The sequence below is a fragment of the Capsicum annuum genome, chromosome 5 (genome assembly GCF_002878395.1).
Source record: "Capsicum annuum cultivar UCD-10X-F1 chromosome 5, UCD10Xv1.1, whole genome shotgun sequence".
NCBI lineage: Eukaryota > Viridiplantae > Streptophyta > Magnoliopsida > Solanales > Solanaceae > Capsicum > Capsicum annuum.
Genome location: NC_061115.1, coordinates 65,662,689 through 65,684,636, shown reverse-complemented (window position 1 = coordinate 65,684,636; position 21,948 = coordinate 65,662,689).

Below are 21,948 nucleotides of genomic sequence, written 5' to 3'. Positions count from 1 at the left end.
CCTATTTGTGAATCGATCCCAGTAGGTAATTCTATAGTGGTGGATCAGGTGTAACAATCTTATATTATGGGTTTTGCTGGGTGTGAGACTTTGGTCGACTTGCTTCTATTAGATATGGTCAATTTTAATGTTATTTTTGGTATGAATTAGTTGGCTCCTTATTATGCTGCTTAGATTATTTTGCTAAGATTGTGACTTTAGCTTCGTTGGGAGTGCCAAGGATCACTTGGAAGGGTGCAATTCATTTGGGTCCTAAGAGGATTATATCTTACATTCAAACTTGTAAATTGGTTGAGAGATGATATTTCTCTTATTTGACTTATATTCATAATACTAGTATTGTTTCACCTCCTTCTTTGGATTCTGTTTGTGTTTTCCATAAGTTTATATATGTGTTCCCTACAGACTTTCCTGGTATACCTTTTGGATTATGATATTGATTTTTCTATTGATGTTGAGTCGGTCACCAAGCTCATTTCTATTTCTCCTTATAGGATGGCGCCAACAGAGTTGGAACTAAATAATCAATTGTAGGGGTTGTTAGATAAGGGATTTATATGACCTAGTGTTTCACTTGGGGTACATCTGTCTTATTTATAAAGAAAAAGGATAGGTTTATGCGGATCTGTATTGATTATCGGCAGTTGAATAAGGTGACGATTAAGAATAAGTTTCCTCTTCCTTGCATTAATGATTTGTTTGATTAGCTTCAGGGTGTTATGATGTTTTTTAAGATTGGTTTAAGGTCCGGTTATCACCAGTTAAGTATTAGAGGTTTGGATATTCTGAAGATAGCTTTTTGGACTTGATATGGTCCTTATGAGTTCTTGGTCATGTCCTTCGGGTTGACCAATGCACCTACCGCATTCATGGATTTGTTGAACTTGGTGTTTCGACCATATCTTGACTCCTTTGTTATTGTATTTATAGATGATATCTTAGTTTATTCCTAGAGTGAGGTTGAGCATTAGGAGCATTTGCGGATTGTGCTTCAGAGATTGAGGGATGAGAAGTTATATTCTAAGTTCTCTAGATGCAAGTTTTGGTTGGAGTTTATTTCCTTCTTGGTCATATGGTGACTAAGGAAGGTATTATGGTTGATCGATGCAAGGTTGCAATGGTTTGTGATTGGGCTAGACCTACTTTGCTTATCGAGATTTAGAGTTTTGTTGGCTTAGAAGGTTATTATTGGTGTTTGTTGAGAGTTTCTTTTATTGCAGCTCTTTTGACCAAGTTGACCTGGAAGAAGATTTCTTTTTAGAGGTCTGATGCTTGTGAGGCGAGCTTTCAAAAGCTCATGGATTTATTGACTTCAACTCTTTTCTTGACTTTGCTCAAGTAGGGTGTGGGTTTTACCATATTTTGTGATGTTTCAAGTGTTGGGTTATGTATTGTGTTGATGTAAGAGGTCAAAGTGATTGCTTATATGTCTCATCAGTTGAAGCCTCATGAGAGGAATCATCTTTCCCATAATTTGGAGCTATGCGCAATTGTATTTGCCTTAAAGTTTTTAAGGCACTACTTATATGGAGTTCGTTGTGAGATCTTCTTAGATCACCGTAGTCTTCAGTAATACTTCACCCAGCTAGATCTTAATATGAGTCAGCGCCATTGGGTTGAGTTGCTTAAGGATTATGACTTGACTATTCTCTACTATTTGAGCAAAGCTAATGTGGCTATGGATGCCTTGAGCTAAAAGTCGATCGACATGGGTATCTTGGAACATCATTTGATCCAGGAAAGTCCTTTGGCCTTAGAGGTTTAGTTTTTTGCTAACCAGATAATTCGGCTTGATATTTCGACACTTGGGCAGATTTTGGCATTATAGTGGCTAGGTGTTCTTTGATTAATCTGATTCGAGCTTATCAGATTGATAATGTTGGATTGAGGTTAATTTGAGATAAGGTATTGAGTGGGGAGGCTAAGGAAGCCTCACTTTATTTAGATAGAGTTTTGAGGATTGGGCCCGAGTTTGTGTGTCGAGGGTAGGTGATTAGATTAGTTTAATCTTTGAGGAGGCCCATTATTCCAAAAATTCCTCCCATCCAGGTGAGACTAAGATGTATCATGATTTGAGACAGAACTACTGGTGGGGTGTTATGAGGCAAGATATAGCCGAACTTCATAGATTGTTACCTTTGTTGTCAGCAGATAAAGGTCTAGCATATAAGACCTGGTGTATTGCTTTAGAGATTGCCTATTTCCGAGTAAAAATGAGAACGAGTCACCCTAGACTTTATGACTGGTTTTTCTCGTACATCTCATAGTTCTGATAGTGTTTGGGTCAATGTGAACCGATTTACCAATTTAGCTCATTTTATTTTAGTTTAGGTCTCATACAGTGCTGAGAGGTTGGCCCATACCTATATTCTTGAGATTGTGCATTTGCATGGTGTGCCAGTGTCCATTATTTCAGATCGAGGTTCTATCTCACATCTCACTTTTGGAAGACTTTTCTGGATGAGTTAGGTACTCAGATTGATCGTAGCACAAGTTTTGCCCCTAGACTGATGGCTATTCAAAGAGAATTATCCAGGTTTTGGAGGATATACTCCACGTATGCATGATGGATTTTGGTGGTTAGTGGAAGTATCATTTGGATTTAGCAGAGTTTGCATACAATAATATCTACCATTCCAGTATTGATATGGCTTCTTGTGAGGCATTGTATCCTGGGTGTTGTTGCTTCTTAGTAGGTTAGTTTGATGTTTTAAGGGTGAGACCTCGAGGTACTAACTTTCTTCGTGAGTCTTTGGATAAAGTCTGGGTCATTCAGGATAGACTTAGAGCTGCTAAGAGTAAGTAGAAGTAGAAGTACTATGCTGATCTTAGATTTTATGCCATAAGATTTGGTATTAGTGATTGTGTCTTTCTTCAAGTTTCACCCATGAAGGGTGTAATGAGGTTTCGGAAGAGGGGCAAGCTTAGCCCTAGGTATATCAGCCCATTTGAGATTCTTTGGATTGTTGGTGTTGTGGCCGATAAGTTGTCTTTGTCCCTTGATTTATCAGCTTTTCATCTAGTTTTTCATATTTCTATGCTTCATCTCTATATTCTTAATGAGTCTCGTGCCATTCGTTGGGAGTCAGTTCAGCTAGATGAGCGATTGTCCTTGTTGAGGAGTCGGTATTCATTTTGGCTAGGGATATTAGGTGATTACGTTGTAGAGTTATCCCTGTGGTTAAGGTTCAGTGGTTACATATGAGGCTACTTGGGAGGTTGAGTCTAATATATGTAGTTCCTATCCCCCAACTTTTCATTAATTTCGGTATTTACTTGCCTTAGTTTGAGGATGAATTAGATTTTTGTGGTGGATGATTAACGACCAAAAAATTTGATGAAATATGTGAAATTTATGATTTTGTGTGATTTGACTATTTTACCCTTCCCATAGTTGCATTACGGTATTTCTGGGGTGTGGGGGTAATTGGCACAATTTTTGATGCATTTTGGTACCATTTATATGATATTGTAATTTTTTATGTCTTCGAAGGCCTTATTTTAGACTTCTGTGGATATATTTTAATCTGTGTAATGGATGGATGAACGGACTACTCCAGCAGCTCTGGAATATCGATTTTAGTCTAGGTAAACCTTTGGTTCAGGTTCCGATGCACCCGAGCTCATTTCGACCTATTGGTTGAAAAGTTGGAAAATTAGAAATATAGGTGTGAAACCCACATATCATCGAAATGACCTCGGATATAAAATATGACTACACCAACAGATTCAAAATATCGATTTTAGGGTAGTAACATGTTTGATGTGATTGTACGGCGTTTGAATCTCATTTCAATCCTCGATTTGAAAAATTATAATTTTGGATTTTGGGGATCAACTTTGTGAAAACTGACATTTTTCAAAAACATTGACTTTGCCAACGCATCCAGAACATCAAATTTAGTATGGTTACATAGTTCTTTTCCTTATTTCAGACTCTGAATGAATCCCGAACACCCCGTCAAATTCTGGGTTGGACTTTAGAAAAAAATGCTCCTGTCTTTTTTAAAAAACCAGATTTTTATGGTTCATTTTGTTTGTTCTTTCACCTTGCCTCTTGAAAGTTAAACCCAAATATAGTGTAGGAGCTTAAAAGTGAAGCTTGGGAAGCTAGATTAACAACTATTTATTGATTCTATTATGGATTTAAGGTAAGAATTCACCCGTTTTTTAGTAATTTCTTAATTAATTTCTCAAACCCCAAAAATCTTAGGGCTTGATTTTAAACCCTAGTTTCACTCCTTTCACTTGAATAATGTTTTCATATTATAATTACTAGTTTTTCATCAATTTAACCTTCAAAACAACTGTTATTCTTAATTTTAATCCGGATTTCAAAGATTTTACCCGAGAAAGCTTAAAATGATTTTTCGTTGATTTGAACCTAGTTATTTACTTCATTTGACTTGGATTTTTAGTTGTAGGTTCCTAAAATATGTTTTTGAAGTAAAGTTACTATTTTTCCCTTCTTTTTTGAAAATCCATTTTGGGGTTCGTTTTGACCTCAAACCAAAAGTACCCAATATGGGTGTCTTGGTTTTTATTTGATGCGTAGATTCCATATTTGATGTTTTTATAGAAGTTCGAGATTGTTCATGGAACGTAAGCTCATGGATTCAAAGTGTAGCAGACCGATTTCGACTTTTGAGGAGGGTTATGACTTAACTCTTTCAAACTGATCTGGGTAGTGAATAATGATACAAAATCCATGGTAAGGGTGGAAACTAATCATTAAAAATATCTATTTATATGTTGTGCCCGTGTGGGGACCTATATGTGATGTAATTATCAAAATTGAGTTATTATGTGATATGTTTGATCGTGGGGTGTCCTATGTGATATTGATAACTTTGAATGCATGTGAATAATTGTATTGTGTTGTTAAGATGCTTAATAAGATACCATTGGTGTATTGTGGCAATATTCATACTTTATTGGCATATGAAACATGTGAAAATTAATAGATGAAATGAAAATAATGAGTGGATATTGACTCACGTAGTTGTGAAATGTGTCATTATGATTGGTTGTGGAAATATATCATTGTGATTGATTATAAAAATATATAATTGTGATTGGTGGTGAGCATTACATCCTCATATCATACTCATTCATGAAATATTGGTACCACCGTGGCAATATTGGAGAAATACTAACAACACCTTTTATAAAACCCTCCCCAAGAGAAGAGTCGGGGAGGAGATGTTGTAACACTTTATAAAATCCTCCCTGAGGGATGTCCCAGGGAGGAGATATGAGATATGTGGATTGTATACAGGTTGACGAACCCTTCATGGGTCCTGTGTTGGGAGGCTTGCCTCCGTAAGTATATACGGGGATTGTGCAACAATTTCGTAGGTTGTGTGACGACCTCGTGCATCATTATCATCATTATCATCATCATATACATTGCACTTACTTTATTGTATTTATATTGTGTTGTATTGTCATATTGACTTATCATTTATGTAATTGTCTTATCTTCTTTTACTTGTATTTGATGATCTTGTATATGCATGTTCCCCCTTGTTCTACTTATATGTGATATAATGCATACTTGTGTTCTATCTTGTTTTGATGTTGTAATATATGTGATATTTTAGAACTGTTAGTGCAAGCGGTGTGGGCTACCATGGTGGGACACTTTCTGATTATAGACGGCGTGCCCTTAGTGTATATTTTTTATGCTTTATTTACTCATTTTCTTGATCGGCCTATGATACCTACTGAATACAAGTGGACTGTACTCATGCCTACTTCGCCCTTTCGGTGCAGGTCCTAGCTAGTTCCCTCAGCCTGCTTGACTTGGGCGATTGTTGGAGCTTCTAAGGTAGCAGTTGGACATTCATACGTTTGGAGTTCACCTTTATCTTTTTATACTAATTATGTCTTTATTAGTATTCGGAGATAGATATTATTTCTTTGTTGTTATTTTTCTGATGTATTTATCTTCTGAATTATATTAGTAGTTCTTTCACTATTGACACCTGATTTTGGACATGATTGATATTTTGGATAAGTTCTTTCTATATTGTTAAGATTGCTTATATGGTTCGACTTCGGTCTAGAAGCCTTACTTTGGGGTATTTCTGTCTTTTTCTCTTTTTGTATCTGTTTGGGTGATAGACTTACCAGTTAAGGTACACCGCAACAAATGTCATCATGACCTTCTTTTTTAAATCGTGACAATAAAAGACAAAATTTCTAATTGGTGGTATGATGCATGTGCTACTGTTCATGTTTGGTATGACAAGTCTTTTTGCAAAACTTACAAAGAAGCTATTGATGAGCAAGAGGTACAAATGAAAAATAAAGGAAGGTCTAAAATTTTGACAAAGAAAATATTGAACTTGCATTTACTTCGGAAAAGATAGATACTCTTACCAATATATTACATGCTTCTAATATGAACCAAAACCTTGTTAGTGGGGGTATTTTGGATAAATTAAGTATCAATTATGTAATGAAATTGAGAAAATTAATTTTATTTCAAAATAGTGTATTTGTTGAAAAATACTATTCTACTAATGGAATAGTCAAGCTGTTTGTAACCAATAAATTTATTAATAATAAAAACAATGATTCTGTTTATAGATGAATTCAATTTCTTTATGACATCATAGATTTGGACATGTTGACTTAAGTACTATGAAAAGAATGATTAAAAATGAACTGATTTCTTTCAATTTAAATAATTTTGAAAAAGATAAATTATGTTTTAAATCTATATTGATTAAGAAGTCTTTAAAAAGTGTTGAAAGAAATACTAACTTGTTAGATTTAGCACATTCTGACATCTGTGAATTAAATGGCATGCTAATAGGAGGAGAAATAGATATTTCATTACATTTATTAATGATTGTTCTACATATACTTATGTATATTTATTGAGATACAAAGATGAGACCTTTAACACTTTTAAAAATTATAATGCTTAAGTGAAAAATCAAACAATAAAAGAATAAAATATTTAAGAAGTGATAGAGGAGGAGAATATTTTCCTAAAGAATTTGATATTTTTTGTGAAGAAAATGATATTATTCATGATTGTTCTGTACGTCGTACTCCTCAACAGAATGGTTTAGCAGAAAGAAAAAATAAAACTTATTTAGAAATGATTAGTACTTTTTTGCTACATGCTGAATTGTCATTTAATTTGTAAGAGGGGCACTTTTTACTATATGTCATATATTTAATAGAATTTCTATGAATAAAAAAATAGATTATTCCATATGAATTGTGAAAGGGTAGAAAACCTAATCCAGGATATTTTAAAGTGTGGGATTTTCTTGCATATTATAAAAATAATGATCTGAATTAGATTTAGTTGGGTACTAGAGGGATTAAATATGAATTTATAGATCATGTCTTAAATAGCAAAAGTTATTGACTTCTTAATTATTGTTGAATGTGATTATTGAATTTACAGATATGAAATTTTTTAAATAGCTTTTAACTTTGGATAAAAAATTTAATTTCTCATTAGCTGATGTAATCATTGAAGAAACATATCAAATAATTATTGAGCAATCTAGTTGACAAGAGGTTAATAATTGACCTACCGAACAAAGGTAAATCACTAGAGCTCGAAAGGCTAAAATGCTTAGATCGGATGAGAATGAATCTCAACATATTTCTTTTAATCTTGTTGAAGATAATATAGATATAGTTGTAAGAACAATTTCAATTATTCTTCAGGTGAAAGATGATCTTGAGACTTATAAAGAAGTTATAGAATCTAGAGATGCAGCCTTTTGAAAAAAAATTTATTAAAGATGAAATTGATTCAACAATGTCAAATAACACTTGAAAATGAATCTCAACATATTTCTTTTAACCTTGTTGAAGGTAATAGAGATATAGTTGTGAGAACAATTTCAATTATTCTTCAGGTGGAAGATGATCTTGAGACTTATAAAGAAGTTATGGAATCTAGAGATGCAGCCTTTTGAAAAAAAGTTATTAAAGATGAAATTGATTCAACGATGTCAAATACACTTGAAAATTTGTCGACTTACCTTCAAATTCTAAACCTATTTATTTTAATTGAGTGTTTCGAAGAAAGTTTCATATTAATTGGACTACATACCTACAAATCTAATTTAGTTGTTAAAGACTTCCAACAAAAAAAAGAAATTAATTATTTTGATACATATGCACCCGTAGAAATAATAACTTTGATTAGATTTATATTTGTTTTAGCATTTATTTATAACTTACATGTTCTTCAGATGGATGCCAAAACAACATTTCTAAATGGTGATCTCGAAGAGGGGGCCTATATGGAACAGCCTGGTGAGTTCGTTCTACAGAAAAATGAACATAAAGTTTGTAAGCTTGTTATGTTTTTGATAGACTAAACCAAGTCCCTAAATAATGACATGAAAAAATTGATACAGTTATTTTGTCATTTGATTTTAAGCATAAAATTACTGATAAATGTGTTTATTTTAAAAGTTGTAATAATTATTTTGTACTAATTTATTTATATATTGATGACATGATAATTGTTTGAAAGAAATTATAAAAATGAAGAGGTTTCTGCCTTCCTCATTCGAGATGAAATATCCTAAACAAGTTGAATCATATTGGGTATTAAGAATAAAAGCCATAGTGGGGGATATGTATTAAGTAAGTTCCATTACATTAGAAAGTGCTACATAAATTTAGTCACTTAAATATAAAAAACGTGAATAGGCATTTGATCAAATCATCAAGTTAATTAAGAATGAAGGAAGAGTGATGGTTCGACTTGGAGTATGCAAGTGTTATTGAAAGTCTTATGTATTCTACACAATGCACAAGACCTGCCATAGCATATGAAGTTAATAAATTAAGTAGATTCACTAGTAATACTAGTATTAATCATTGGAAAGTCATTGAATGAATTATTGATTTTCTGAAGAAAACAAAAAATTGTGTATATACTTAATATTTCCTACTATTTTAGAAAGATATACGGATGTAAGTTGGATATCCATTTAGGAGACCACAAGTCTACTACTGATTGAACATTTACCTTGGAGGGAGTTGTAATTTTCTAAAAATTCCAGAAACAGGCTTGCATAACACATTCAAACATGAAATCAAAATTTGTTGCATTAGCAGAAGCAAGAAAATAAGTTGAGTGATTTAAAAATTATCTTTTAGAAATTTCATTGATCTTAAAATGTGTAGGTTCAATTTATATATTGTGATACCCAAATCATTGTAGCTCGAGCTTATAACAATATATACAATGAAAAGTCAAAACACATAAGTTTTCAACATGATTATGTAAGAAAAATAATTAAAAATAAAATTATCTCTCTTACATTTTTTAAGTCAAAAAGTAATTTGGTTAATCCATTCACTAAACCTCTTACAAAGGATTTAGTGGGGGATATGCATTAAGTAAATTTCTTTACATTAGAAAGTGCTAATAAATTTAGTCGCTTAAATATAAAAGAGGTGAATAGGCATTTGATCCAATCATCAACTTAATTAGAATAGAAAGAGTTATGGTTCGACTGGAGTAAGCAAGTGCTATTGAAAGTCTTATGTATGCTACACAATGCACAAGACCTTCCATAGCATGTAAAGTTAATAAATTAAGCAGATTCACTAGTAATCCTAGTATTAATCATTGGAAAGTCATTGAACAAATTATTGATTTTCTTAACAAAACAAAAAAATTATGTAGATACTCAATATTTTGTACTATTTTAGAAAGATATACGGATGTAAGTTGGATAGTCATTTAGGAGACAACAAGTCTACTATTGATTGAACATGTACCTTGCGAGGAGTTGTAATTTATTAAGAAATTAAGAAACTGACTTACATAACATATTCAAACATGGAATCAAAATTTATTGCATTAGCAGAAGCAAGAAAATAAGTCGAGTGATTTAGAAATTATCTTTCAGAAATTTCATTATTCCCAAAATGTGTAGGTTCAATTTTAATATATTGTGATACCCAAATCATTCTAGCTCGAGCTTATAACAATATATACAATGAAAAGTCAAAAAACATAAGTTTTTGACATGATTATGTAAGAAAATTGATTAAAAGTGAAATTATCTCTCTTACATTTTTTAAGTCAAAAAGTAATTTGGTTGATCCATTCAGGAGTTGGTGAAAATAACTTCAAATTTAATTGGGTTAAAACTCTTAAATAAGTCCACCAATAATGGCCAGCCTATATATCACCTATAAATTAATAGTTTTTGATTCAAAGGACAATAACAAGTTATTGATACATGGATGATTCAACACTTAAGATGTATACTAGTAGTGATTCAATACTTAAATAAAATCATTAATATTTTAACTTTTAAATGAAATGATATGCCTTTTATTGAAAGAGTATATCTTTTATGAAAGACTGTCATATCTACTAAAATTATTTGCATTAAATACCATAGCAATCACGTAGAGAAGTGGAAGAAAATATCATTTGTACATGTTTCAAGCCTCCAACTAATTGTTTGTTTTTCATATTATGTAACAAACATAGAGAGAGAAAGAGACATATAATGTCCATTGACCTTAAAAAGATCACGAAGGAATCCCAAGGAGAAGTCTTTTGGAGATACTTGTGGACTAAGGGTGTACCGATTGATTACATCAAAGCGACAAAAGATATGTATGATGGAGCCAAGACTCAAGTGAGAATAGAAAGAGGAAACTCAAAGCACTTTTCAGTTGAGATAGAGCTACACCAAGGATCATCGCTTAGACCATTTCTATTTATCCTGGTAATGGATGAATTGGCGTGTCATATTTAGTATGAGATGCCTTAATGTATGTTATTTGTAAATGAATTTGTATTGATTGAGGAGGCTCTTGACAGAGTTAATGATAGGTTGTAGGTGTGGAGAAAGACTCTAAAGCCTAAAGAGTTCAAATTGAGTCGAACAAAATGAAGTATTTAGAGTTTAAATTGAGTGATGTAAAGTATGAATCAAGCGTACAAGTGACACTTGATATACACGTTGTTCGTGAGAATGAAAGATTTAAGTATCTTGAGTCTTTATCTAAGAAAATAAGGAGATTGATGTTGATGTCACACATTGTATTGGTACAGCCTAAATAAAGTAGAGGCTTACGTCTGGAGTCTTGTGAATAAGAAGGTACCATCAAAACTTAAAAGGTAAGTTCTACAGAGTGGTGGTTATTAGACCGGTTTTGTGGTATAGGGCAAACTATTGGCCATTCAAGAACTCTCACATTCAGATGATACAAGTGGCAAAAATAAAAATATTAAGATAGATGTTTGAGTATAGTAAAAGCAATATAACTAGGAATGAGGATATACGGAATAAATTAGGAGTGACCTTCGTGGTGAACAAGATAACGACTGAGGAATTAATATAATTTGAGAATGTAAAGAAGAGGTGTGTAGATTTTTCAGTAAGAAGGTGTAAGAGGGTGGATATTGTAGAATGAGCGATGAGAGGAAGAGGTAGGGAGAGAAACTATTGTGGAGAGGTAATTAGACTGGATATGACGTCTCTTCAACTTATCAAGGACATGATCTTAGATAGGAGGGTGTGAAGGTCGCGGATAAAGGTAGAAGTGTAGTAGGTCATCGAGTGTTGTCTTAGAATTAACCTATTCATGTAGTCTTAGATAACAATTATTTTTATTCTCATAATTAAACACTTTAATTTATTTTCTTGAAAGAAAATAATCAAAATAACAGATTTAAATTTTATGTTGTTCTTAAAGGACAGGTACAAGAAGTGTTCCATACGTGGATAGAGGTGGTTGACTCAATAAAAGATCATACAGCACCCTTCTTTAAAGGCTTCAATGACTTTACTGAAGCATTACACTATGCTCGAGGGAATTTGGGGCCAAATTACTATATTACCCCAGCACTTAGTCCAAGTATGAAAGAAATTTCATAATATAATATAAAAAGGACACAAACAAGATCATTTTTTGCGATCATTGTTCAACCATGACGGAAGCTTTCAAAAGGATCAACCAAGAAAATAAGAACCTAAGACAAGAAAAATATAGTCGTATGCATGAAAAAGAACAAATGGTAGAATATATATCAATTTTACAAGACTGGATTAAAATCCTTCATTTCAAGTTATCCCAACAGATCCATGGAACTCAACAGATGGGTCCAAAGAGTTCTCCATCTCATTCAAAAATAGATAAAACAAGTGTGCATTCCCCAATGAATGCAGAAAGATCCATTGTATTGGATAGACATACAACTAGTTCAGTTCAAATGATAACTGGTAAAGACGCATCAAATCCGTTGATGGCTGACACTAATTCTCCCAGCCAGTTTTTAGACACATGGAGAAGGTACCTCTGATCCAGAAAAAATAAAGAAAGGATTTTATTTAAGGAAAAATAAAAGTGATAAAAAAATATGGGAAATGATAATAGAAATAGTAAAGAAATATTTAGATGAAAAAATTGAAAAAGTAATCCGGGAAAATTTGAAACCAGAGCCAAGACACAGGATTTGAATATTTGTATATCTTTATCTATATCTATTACCTCTTATAGTTGTTGTTTTGAAGTCATTTTCGGTGTATTCATTTTCCTGGATAACATGTTATTTTTTAGTCTGCTTTGGTAAAGCTTGTTCTTGACTTGTCTGTGAATGTAGAAAAAAGATTCATGGTTCTTTTTTTGTAATTTTTGTCCTTTCTATCTTAGAAGTTACTTCTACTCGTTTTAATTGTTCAATTAATTTGGATATATTTTTATCTTGGCTAACTTATTTTTCTAACTGAACTTTTTCTTTAATTAGTTTATCTAAATTTTTATTAATTTCTAATAATAGTTTCTCTAAATTATTATTAATTTTTAATAATAATAGTATTATAGTGTAGTTTTGTTTTATAGTTATTGAATTTGTTCTGCCTTGGGGCTCATAAGTTGATAATTCTTCTGAATTTGTTGAATTTGTTCCATCCTTTTTAAAATTGTTTGGTAAAATAGATCATTCATGAGAGTGCTATATTCTTTATCTGATTAATATCTTTTTGGCTTTTTTGTAATTATTTTTCAAGATTATTTATCTTAGGATATTCTATAATACTTTTTTCTTTACTATTTAAGGTTTGTATTTTCTTATTTAGCTCTGATTGTTGATTCTTTAAGAAATCAAAATTTTATTATTTTTTTAAAAAAGTCTGTTTTGTTTATTTTGCAGGTCTTCAAGAGTTTCTAAAGTATTATCTTTTTGGATAGTTTCTCCTAGATATACTATAAGATCTGTAGTAGTATTTAGTTCTAGATCATCTCTATGTAACACAGTTCTACGATGTTGAAATTACACTTAATAACTGAATTATTTTTTAGTCTTCTATATTTCTTTTCTGCTTGTATTTTTAAATCTAGATATTCTAATTTCTTTAACGTATCTATTATGAGTATTTTTATCCTAACGGGATAGTTATCTTATATTGTTCTCTGTGGTATTTTATTTGTCTGTTATAGCGTTCTATATCACTTTGGATACCCTCTAATTCCCACCTTAGTGCACATGTATTCTCTTAGGTTCTGTAGTATTTCTGTTGTTTCTAATATTTCTAAATAATTACTCAATTTCTAACATTTCTCCTCTTTGTTTTATTTCTCTATTTAAGTGCCAACACTTTACTCGTATACTTCTAGTATATGGATGTCTTTTCATTAATAAGTTTAAAATCATTTTCTGATTTTAGAATTTATTTTATATTTTATTTTTAAGTTTTTTATAAGTTTGGCTTCTAGCTTTGAGATCTTTGTTATTAGTTCTCCTAATTTTTCTTGGTCTTGTTTATTTTGATTTAAGCTAGCATATAGTGGATACAGTTTATTTAACTTAGTTCTAATTTTTTGAAGTTTGGTCATAGATCAAGATAGATAAATACTTTTATTTTTTCTTAACTTCTCCTCTAGGCGTATTCTTCGTATGTAATAGTGTATTTTAAATCCAACCTCTAGTATTCTAGCGTCTATTTGCCTTGTATCTTATCTAATCTATTCACTTCGTTCTAAATTTGGTGGAGAATTTAGTATACCGATATATAGATATCTTTGTTCTATTAAAGAGTTATATAAATTTGTATATGCTTCTTTTAGTTTCCTAAGATATCAATAATATTTTGCGTCTAATATTATCTCTTTTTCGTAAGGTCTAGGTGTTCTTTTATATATTCTAGAAAAAATTACTTGCATAAGTTTTAATAACTATTATCTCTGAGAATCTTATGGTTCTGATACCAATAATATATAAAATAAGCAGATGGAATAAACTAATGATAAGCAGATAGGTAATAAATAGGTAATAGATCATACAATAAAAAGTAAACGAGTTAGAAAGTCGTTTGTTTCAAATATGATGTAATATCCTACTTTTGTTTTATCTAGTTTGTCTGGCATTTTTAAAACCTTTTTTGGTATATGTGATTATAGTTTTATTCTTTCATCTTCAATAGCCACTCCTAAAAAGTTAATATTATTCTTACATACTTTCATTTTCTTCTTACTGATTATGATACCATTATCTACAAATAATTTAAAAACTTATTGTAAATGTCCTAAAGGTTCTTGCATATTATTGCTAAAAATTAGAAGGTCATCTACATAAACTAATATAAAATTCTTATAACTCCCAAAAATACTATTCATTTCTTTTTTTTTTGTTTGAAAAATTGGGGGTGTTGTCTTTCGCCCGATTGGCATAACCAACCATTCAAAATATCCTTCAAGACATGTGAAGGTCGTCCATTCTATACTGTCTTCGTGCATCTTAATTTTTCAATATCCAGATTTACAGTCAAACTTACTGAATACTTTCCTTCCTTGTATTCTATTTATTAGTAATGTTTTGTCTGATAACTTATATTCATTCATAATAGTATTATCATTAAGTCTTTTATAACTTATTATCATTATTGTCTTTTGTTGTACTATTTCATTGTGATTTCTTACCATGAAAGTTGTTGATCTATGTCTTGATTTAGATCTTCTAATTATTCCTAATTCTAATAGTTCCCTGATTTATACTTTAAAATTCTTTAAATATTGATTAGTTGATTCTATTGATGTTGTCTTTATTGTATAATCTGGATTAGTTATTTTTAATTTACAGATTATTTGGTTGGAGTCCTAGTGCTTCAAGGATTTATCTCCAATTACTTTTAATTCGTTCAGAATTTGTATTATTTTCTCCAAGTCTTTGTGATCTTTAATTATTCTTATCTGTTGTATACCTCTCTTAAAGTTGTATAATCTGGTATCTATTTCTATTAAAATATATTCTTTTTCTAATTTATTTATATTTATTGGGTCTTTAACTTCTTCATTCATTATTTCCTTTTTATTATCTTTGCATGTGCAATTTTCTCCTTTATCACATTCTAGTGGATTATCTGATTCTATTTCATTTAAGCTATCTTTATCTGATTTATTTAATTTGTCTTTAAGATAGCGGTATTTAGTTAGAGTAGGTATTCTTGTTACTGGGGTCTAGTTGATATTTTTAGAAAATATAACCCAATTTTTAGTGATTAAACAACCTCAGTTATTTTGAAACATAACATTTATACCTAATACAAAATCTGCTCTAATGTTTAAGTCTCTTACTAGTATTCCATCAAGCTTATATGATGGTTTGTAGAAATCACTGCAGGTATTAACGAATATTCTTGCTCTAGGTATATATTGTCTATAAGTATTGAATGTTCCATCATTTTACATGGATTCTTATGGTTTTGGTAGCTCTTTAACTACTCTTTGTGATAAAATTCTACTATTTAATGTACGTTTTGTACACCCTAAATAGTGATATAAAATTCAGACTAAATAAATGATGTAGTAAGCTTAATGAAAATAAGTGTACAAGACTTATAAATTCATTCAAAATAAATTCAGAAGAATATGAAGGATTAGAATGGAATTTAAAAAATTTAGTAAGAAAGAGATACTTAAGCCAATGATCATTTGATGTATACAAATAATAAAGGATAAACCTCGATTAGATTTACAAACTATAAATATACAAATGAAAAGGAGATAGATGAAGAAATTGAAGAAAGTGAAAATACTGAATATGTGAATATAGAGATAACGGAAGAAGATGGTTTTGAAGTAAATAATGTTATAATAAAGGCAAAGGTCATGTATGAAACAAATAACAATAATAAGTTTAGATGCAAAGGTTGTAAGATAGGAAATCTACACTTCATAGAAATGTAAGAACATTTTATTAAGTGTGAATTAAGAACAGAAAATTATTGGTATAGAAGTAGAAACGAGATAACTAATGAAATACAGGAAGAAGAAGATTTAGAAACAATTTATAGTATAGACGAAATAGAAAGTATAAAAGAACTAATAGAAAATGCATCGAGTAGTTCAAGCCCTTTCCAAAGAACAACTTCAATGCAAAGGGTACAGATAAGTACGGATAATTTATCAAAACATAGAGTGTACAGGATAAATCATGAAGAACAGACTACCGAAAATATAAGACCAAAAGTAAGAAGAACGCCAATTGAAGAACTGATTAAATTATAAGAAGGTGGTAATAGAGAAAAAAATTAAAACATAGCATCTCATGACCTTCAAAAATGGAACTCAGTGATAGATATATGGAAAGGTATAGTCGTAGCAGATTATATACAATCGAATCAAGAACCAGATGCAGAAATCATGTATAGATATCTAAAGACGTTTTTAGGAGAATCCACTAAAGCTTTATGGGAAGCATATAAGTTGGAATTTCCAGAACACTTTCAAGGATTAGTAAATATGGGGGCTAATTCATATAATTTTACAAACAAGGTACATAGTTTAATTACACATCAAATATATTTTTAATGGTAATAATATTTTCTTCAGATTACAAATTTCTTTAAAAAAGAAAATTAACGTGGAGTATATTTCAGAAGGAAGATTTTGTCCCAATTATACAAATTTTTATTTAGAAAAAGAAAAGGGATCCACTTTACTATATCTGTGGAACTCTTTTCTTTCAAATTATAGAAGCTTTAATTTTTTTCTATTTTAGCTTTTTTAAAAAAAGAAACCAACGTGGAGTATATTTAAGTAGAAAAAAATTAAGAATTTTCTCCCAATCATACAATTTTTAAGGCTTTCACTTTATTATATTTAGTTAAAGTTAAAGACTTTAATTACTTTTAAGAAGGATTAAAACTATTTAAGGTTGTATTTAACTTTTCATATATTTAGGAATTTTACTTCACATATTTAGGAAGACAAAAAATTTCATATGTTTATTATAGTAAATATGTTATTTTCATATATTTAAGAGTCCTTAATTTATTAAAATAATAATTGAATAAAATAGTAAAATAATCAATTTTTCTAAACCTGAGACTTGTCATGAAGGACAAAAAGTTTAAACAACACTTCACACTTTTAATATATACTAATTTAGGTATACGCGTCTTGCGCATGTACCCTACTTTATTGAGCTCAAACATTACACTAAATAGGATTTTTGTTTAAATAATAAAGATGAATACAATAATTAAATTCAATATCTTTTGGAGAATTTATTTAATTAAACCTAACCTTTACCAAAAAAAATTTTCAAAGACGATCGACATTCATCTACCACCTGTAAGCTGCAAAAAGATAATACGATGATAGAGACATCAAAACAATATAATTAAATCTAACCTTTACACAAAAAATTCTCAAAGTCATCCGACACTCATCTACCACCTGTAAGCTATAACAAAATAATACGATAATAGAGATATCAAAGTAATACAACTAAACTTTACTTTTACATAAGAAAAATCCTCACAAATAGAGATATAAAAATAATACAAATAAACCTAACCTTTACCTAAAAAAATTCTTCAAAGTCAACTGAAATTCATCTACCACCTGTAAATTTATCTACGACCTGTAAACTACAATAAAACAATACAATAGTGATCACAAAGCTTCAGTTTTGATGAAAATAATTCTTGTCTGAGCGAAAATTTTGATACTAAAGATTGAATTGAATGGAAACAAAGAAGATATATATATACACACACGTTGAATTCTATTATGTTGACAAAAATAGTGGAGAAGTTGAGGGTTAGAAAATTAAGCATCCACCAATCTAGACATGCAATTGAATCAAGTTAGATGAGCATCAATCATATTTTTCCAATAAATAAATCAGTTTCTTCTCTAGTTTAACGTGCATCTCAATATTTATAGGAGCATTTCCTTAATAGAGTCTTATTTTAGGAATATTTTTCTATCCTGTTTTAAGCATATTTTTCTAATTAATCTGAACAAAGAAAAATATTAATTGATTCTCCTTCCATATATTTTAGGAGTATAGTTAATATAATAAAAATAATAAAATAATAAATTGAAGAAAATAGTAAAAAGACAATTTTGTCTAAAGGATAGTTTTTAATGAAGGACAAAAATTTCAAATCACTTTTTTACGGGTCTTCACACTTTTAATATTACTAGGTTAGAGTACGTGCTTTGCACATGTATCAAGCGTTAATTAAGAATAAAAATATATACAAAATAAATTCTCGTGTGTAGTTAAACTAAAGAACTTAGTCATTATATTTCTTTCCTAATTCTAGAAGCACTTTATTTTTATGAAGTGTTATTTTTATTCTAAGGATTCTACATTTTTATTAAAATTGAGGACAATTTAGATATAAATCATTAGTATGTTAGGGGTGTTTGGTCAAAAGCAGACAAATAAATTAAAATTGAGAGAATATGACCTTTTAAAGTTGTCTGAAAAATCTTCACTATGTGTCTTTCGGGGTTTTACAATTGAAGTCTATTATAAATAATTATTAAGATATTATTGTGGATGTCCATAGGGCTGCTTATCGGCTAGGTCGGTTGGATAATTTTGCTTAACGGTTTGGCTTATTGGTTATCGATTTTTAAATATACTAATTCGCTAGCCACCCAATAAAATAACGGTTAGTTCGGTATCAGATTATCAATTAATGGATGATTATCGGATGGAGTAACAGATAAATTTAAGAAAGAATAAAATATCAAGCGATTATTGGTAGTTCCTTCATTTCTTCACCAACTAAGTTATTTGTATACTATGATTGATCTATTTATCAATCTTTTAGGCTTCTTGAGTTTTGTTTGTGTAGTTATTTAATAGGTTAAAACATAAAATCAAATAAGAATTTTCTTTTAGACCTAAAATGTCTGTAGAAACATTTTTAATTATTGGATTGATAGAAAAAATTAAAACTTTAATATTATTTAAAATGTCTATGTTTTGTATCAAACTTTGTGAAGGACACATTTGGGTTATTTCATTTTTATTGCGATCCTTTGTGTTGTCAAGAATAATTTATGTTTTGGTTTAAAAATTAATTTAAGATTTTTTTTATATTTTAGGGAGTCTAACTGCACTTTATGGTTAGATGTCACAAGAAGTGGTATGTTATTTTCTAAACTAAAAAGTGAATAGAATAATAAATGGAGTTTTATATGTTGGATTGACAAAAGATACTTATATATCTAGAGATAAAAATATAATTATAATAATTTTTAATGGGCTAGCGGTTTACCCGATAAGAAAATTGAGTAATCCTTCCTCGCACCAATAAGACATTAATTATAAAAATTTTATCCGTTCTCCAACCATTAATCTGATAACCCATTACCAATTAGCCAACAAACTAATTTTACGGTTGGATTAACAGTTACGGTTCGATTTTGAACAGCCCTAGATGTTCATAACTTCTAGGCATTACTTCTTTTAAGTGTAGTAATTCTCACACCCTCATTACCTCCTTATTCATCATCCACTCTCTCATATTCTTTCCCACTTTCTCATGAGTTAATGTCATGTTTATGATACCTCTTGAAGTCTCCTATGTAATACTATAAATAGATGTCATGAGAAAAATGTTCTACACACTTGAAAGAAAGAAAAAACTTCTCTTGTTATTTTATTCTCTATTCTCCTCTTGTCTTGTTCTTAATATTGAAACAACAATATATAAAACATTAAATTCATGATTTAAATGTTAAAAATGTATGTTTTTCTAATTTTAGTATATGTGTGTTGCACTTATACCTTACATTAATTAATTAGCACCTCCTTTATAAACATAAAAATCATCTCGCAAAACTTGACAACAAAAAGAACTATAATTAATTAATATTATATCTTTGATATAATTTCTGAAATTTTAGATAGTCATCAATAGGGTATTATAATAAGAAATAAGGAGAAATAATAGGCAAGAAAATTAAATTGATACATAACTGTCGAAGTAGCTGGCTGCTTACCTCCAATTTTTTTATATCTGATGATCTTCATATTAGAATTGATCTTGTTTGATCCATTTTAATTGTCTCCTAGTTCAGTGGAACATTCATATAACACCAATGAACTACAATAAAATAATATGATAATCAACATATCAACAAAATAATATAATAATTGGATATCAATATAGTACAAAAATGATACCTTGATAAAGCTACCGCAAAAAGAAAAAAAATTAACTTTACTTACTTTTATCTTCACTTTCTTTTGACTACAATAAAACAAACAAAATCAAAATTTAAGAAGAATTGCAGTGCTAAAAAAAACCATAGAATTTAATATTAAATCATCTACCATAGATTCAAAAAGAAAAAAAAAAGTTAACTTACTTTTGTCTTCACTTTCTTTTGACTACAATACAACAAACAACGCCACAATTAAATAAGAAATAATTTTACAGATGAATAACTCAATTCCAAACACGACATATATTTTTTTTCTCTCATATGTTTTTGTTAAAAGAAATACATTATTCAGAATTATATAAAAATATAACAAAAAATATCATAGCATGAGATGCCAACCTTTTCAATATTGATGATTGTGCATGTGACCTCCAAGTAAAATCCTAGCCATTATAGTAGTTTGTAAGCACATATGATAGCTGCAACGCCGACATCAATAACAACAACATATGTACATTCGAACTTACCCCTATTCTACTACTATTACTTTTATGGACTAAAAAATTATGTACGATAGATCCTCGATTCAAAAAAATAATAATGATAGTAATAATAATCAAATAAAAAACTAACCTAATAAAAAATAATGCAAAATCATACATATCTGAGATAACCACACACTGTAAAAACAAAATAAAAGAAACGTCTCTTTTATCAAATTACAAAAACCAACCAGTTAGAAGTCTTTGCAAGTTACAAAAGATAATTTCAAGCAGACGGGAAAATCTCAATCCCAATGGGATACTGTCTTTTCTGGTAAAACGATGATTACTAACTTGTGAACAATGAGCTTGTAAAGATTAAATTATAGAGATAAAAAGAACAAGTATATAGATAAACAAGAAAAACGTGAGAAAAAGATCTGATATAAAGTATTTTACTTGTGATATTTAATTTAAGTAAGAAAATAATTTGTAAAAATATAATTCTAAATTCTTGGCTGGTTCTATTTTAGCTAGAAAAGATTTTTTGCCAAATTTTATTTTAATGCGTGAAAAGGTATTCTATTTTTATTAGGAAAGGTTTTTATATTTCTATTATAGTCAATATTTAATATTATTAAAATAATAAAAAATAATGAAAAGATAATTTTGTCTGAAGAGGAGTCTTTTAATGAAGGTTAAAAAGTTTACACTTTTAATATATTATATTATATATATATATATATATATATATATATATATATATATAATCAAGTATTTTCCCTAACTTTATAAATAGTAGACACTCGGGGAAATTAATTAAGGGTGATAAAAAAGTTTCAAAACAAAAATGAGTGATTCAAGTCTTAAATATTGAGTGGAGGTGACAATTTTAAGATTAGTGTTAATGACACTAATTTTAAAACCCTCAAGTTTTATTATTTACATAAAGATCCCTATCCCATATTTACATAAAGATCCTTACACCATCACCACCACTCCTCTCCCACACCCTTTTTGTCGTCACCTCATC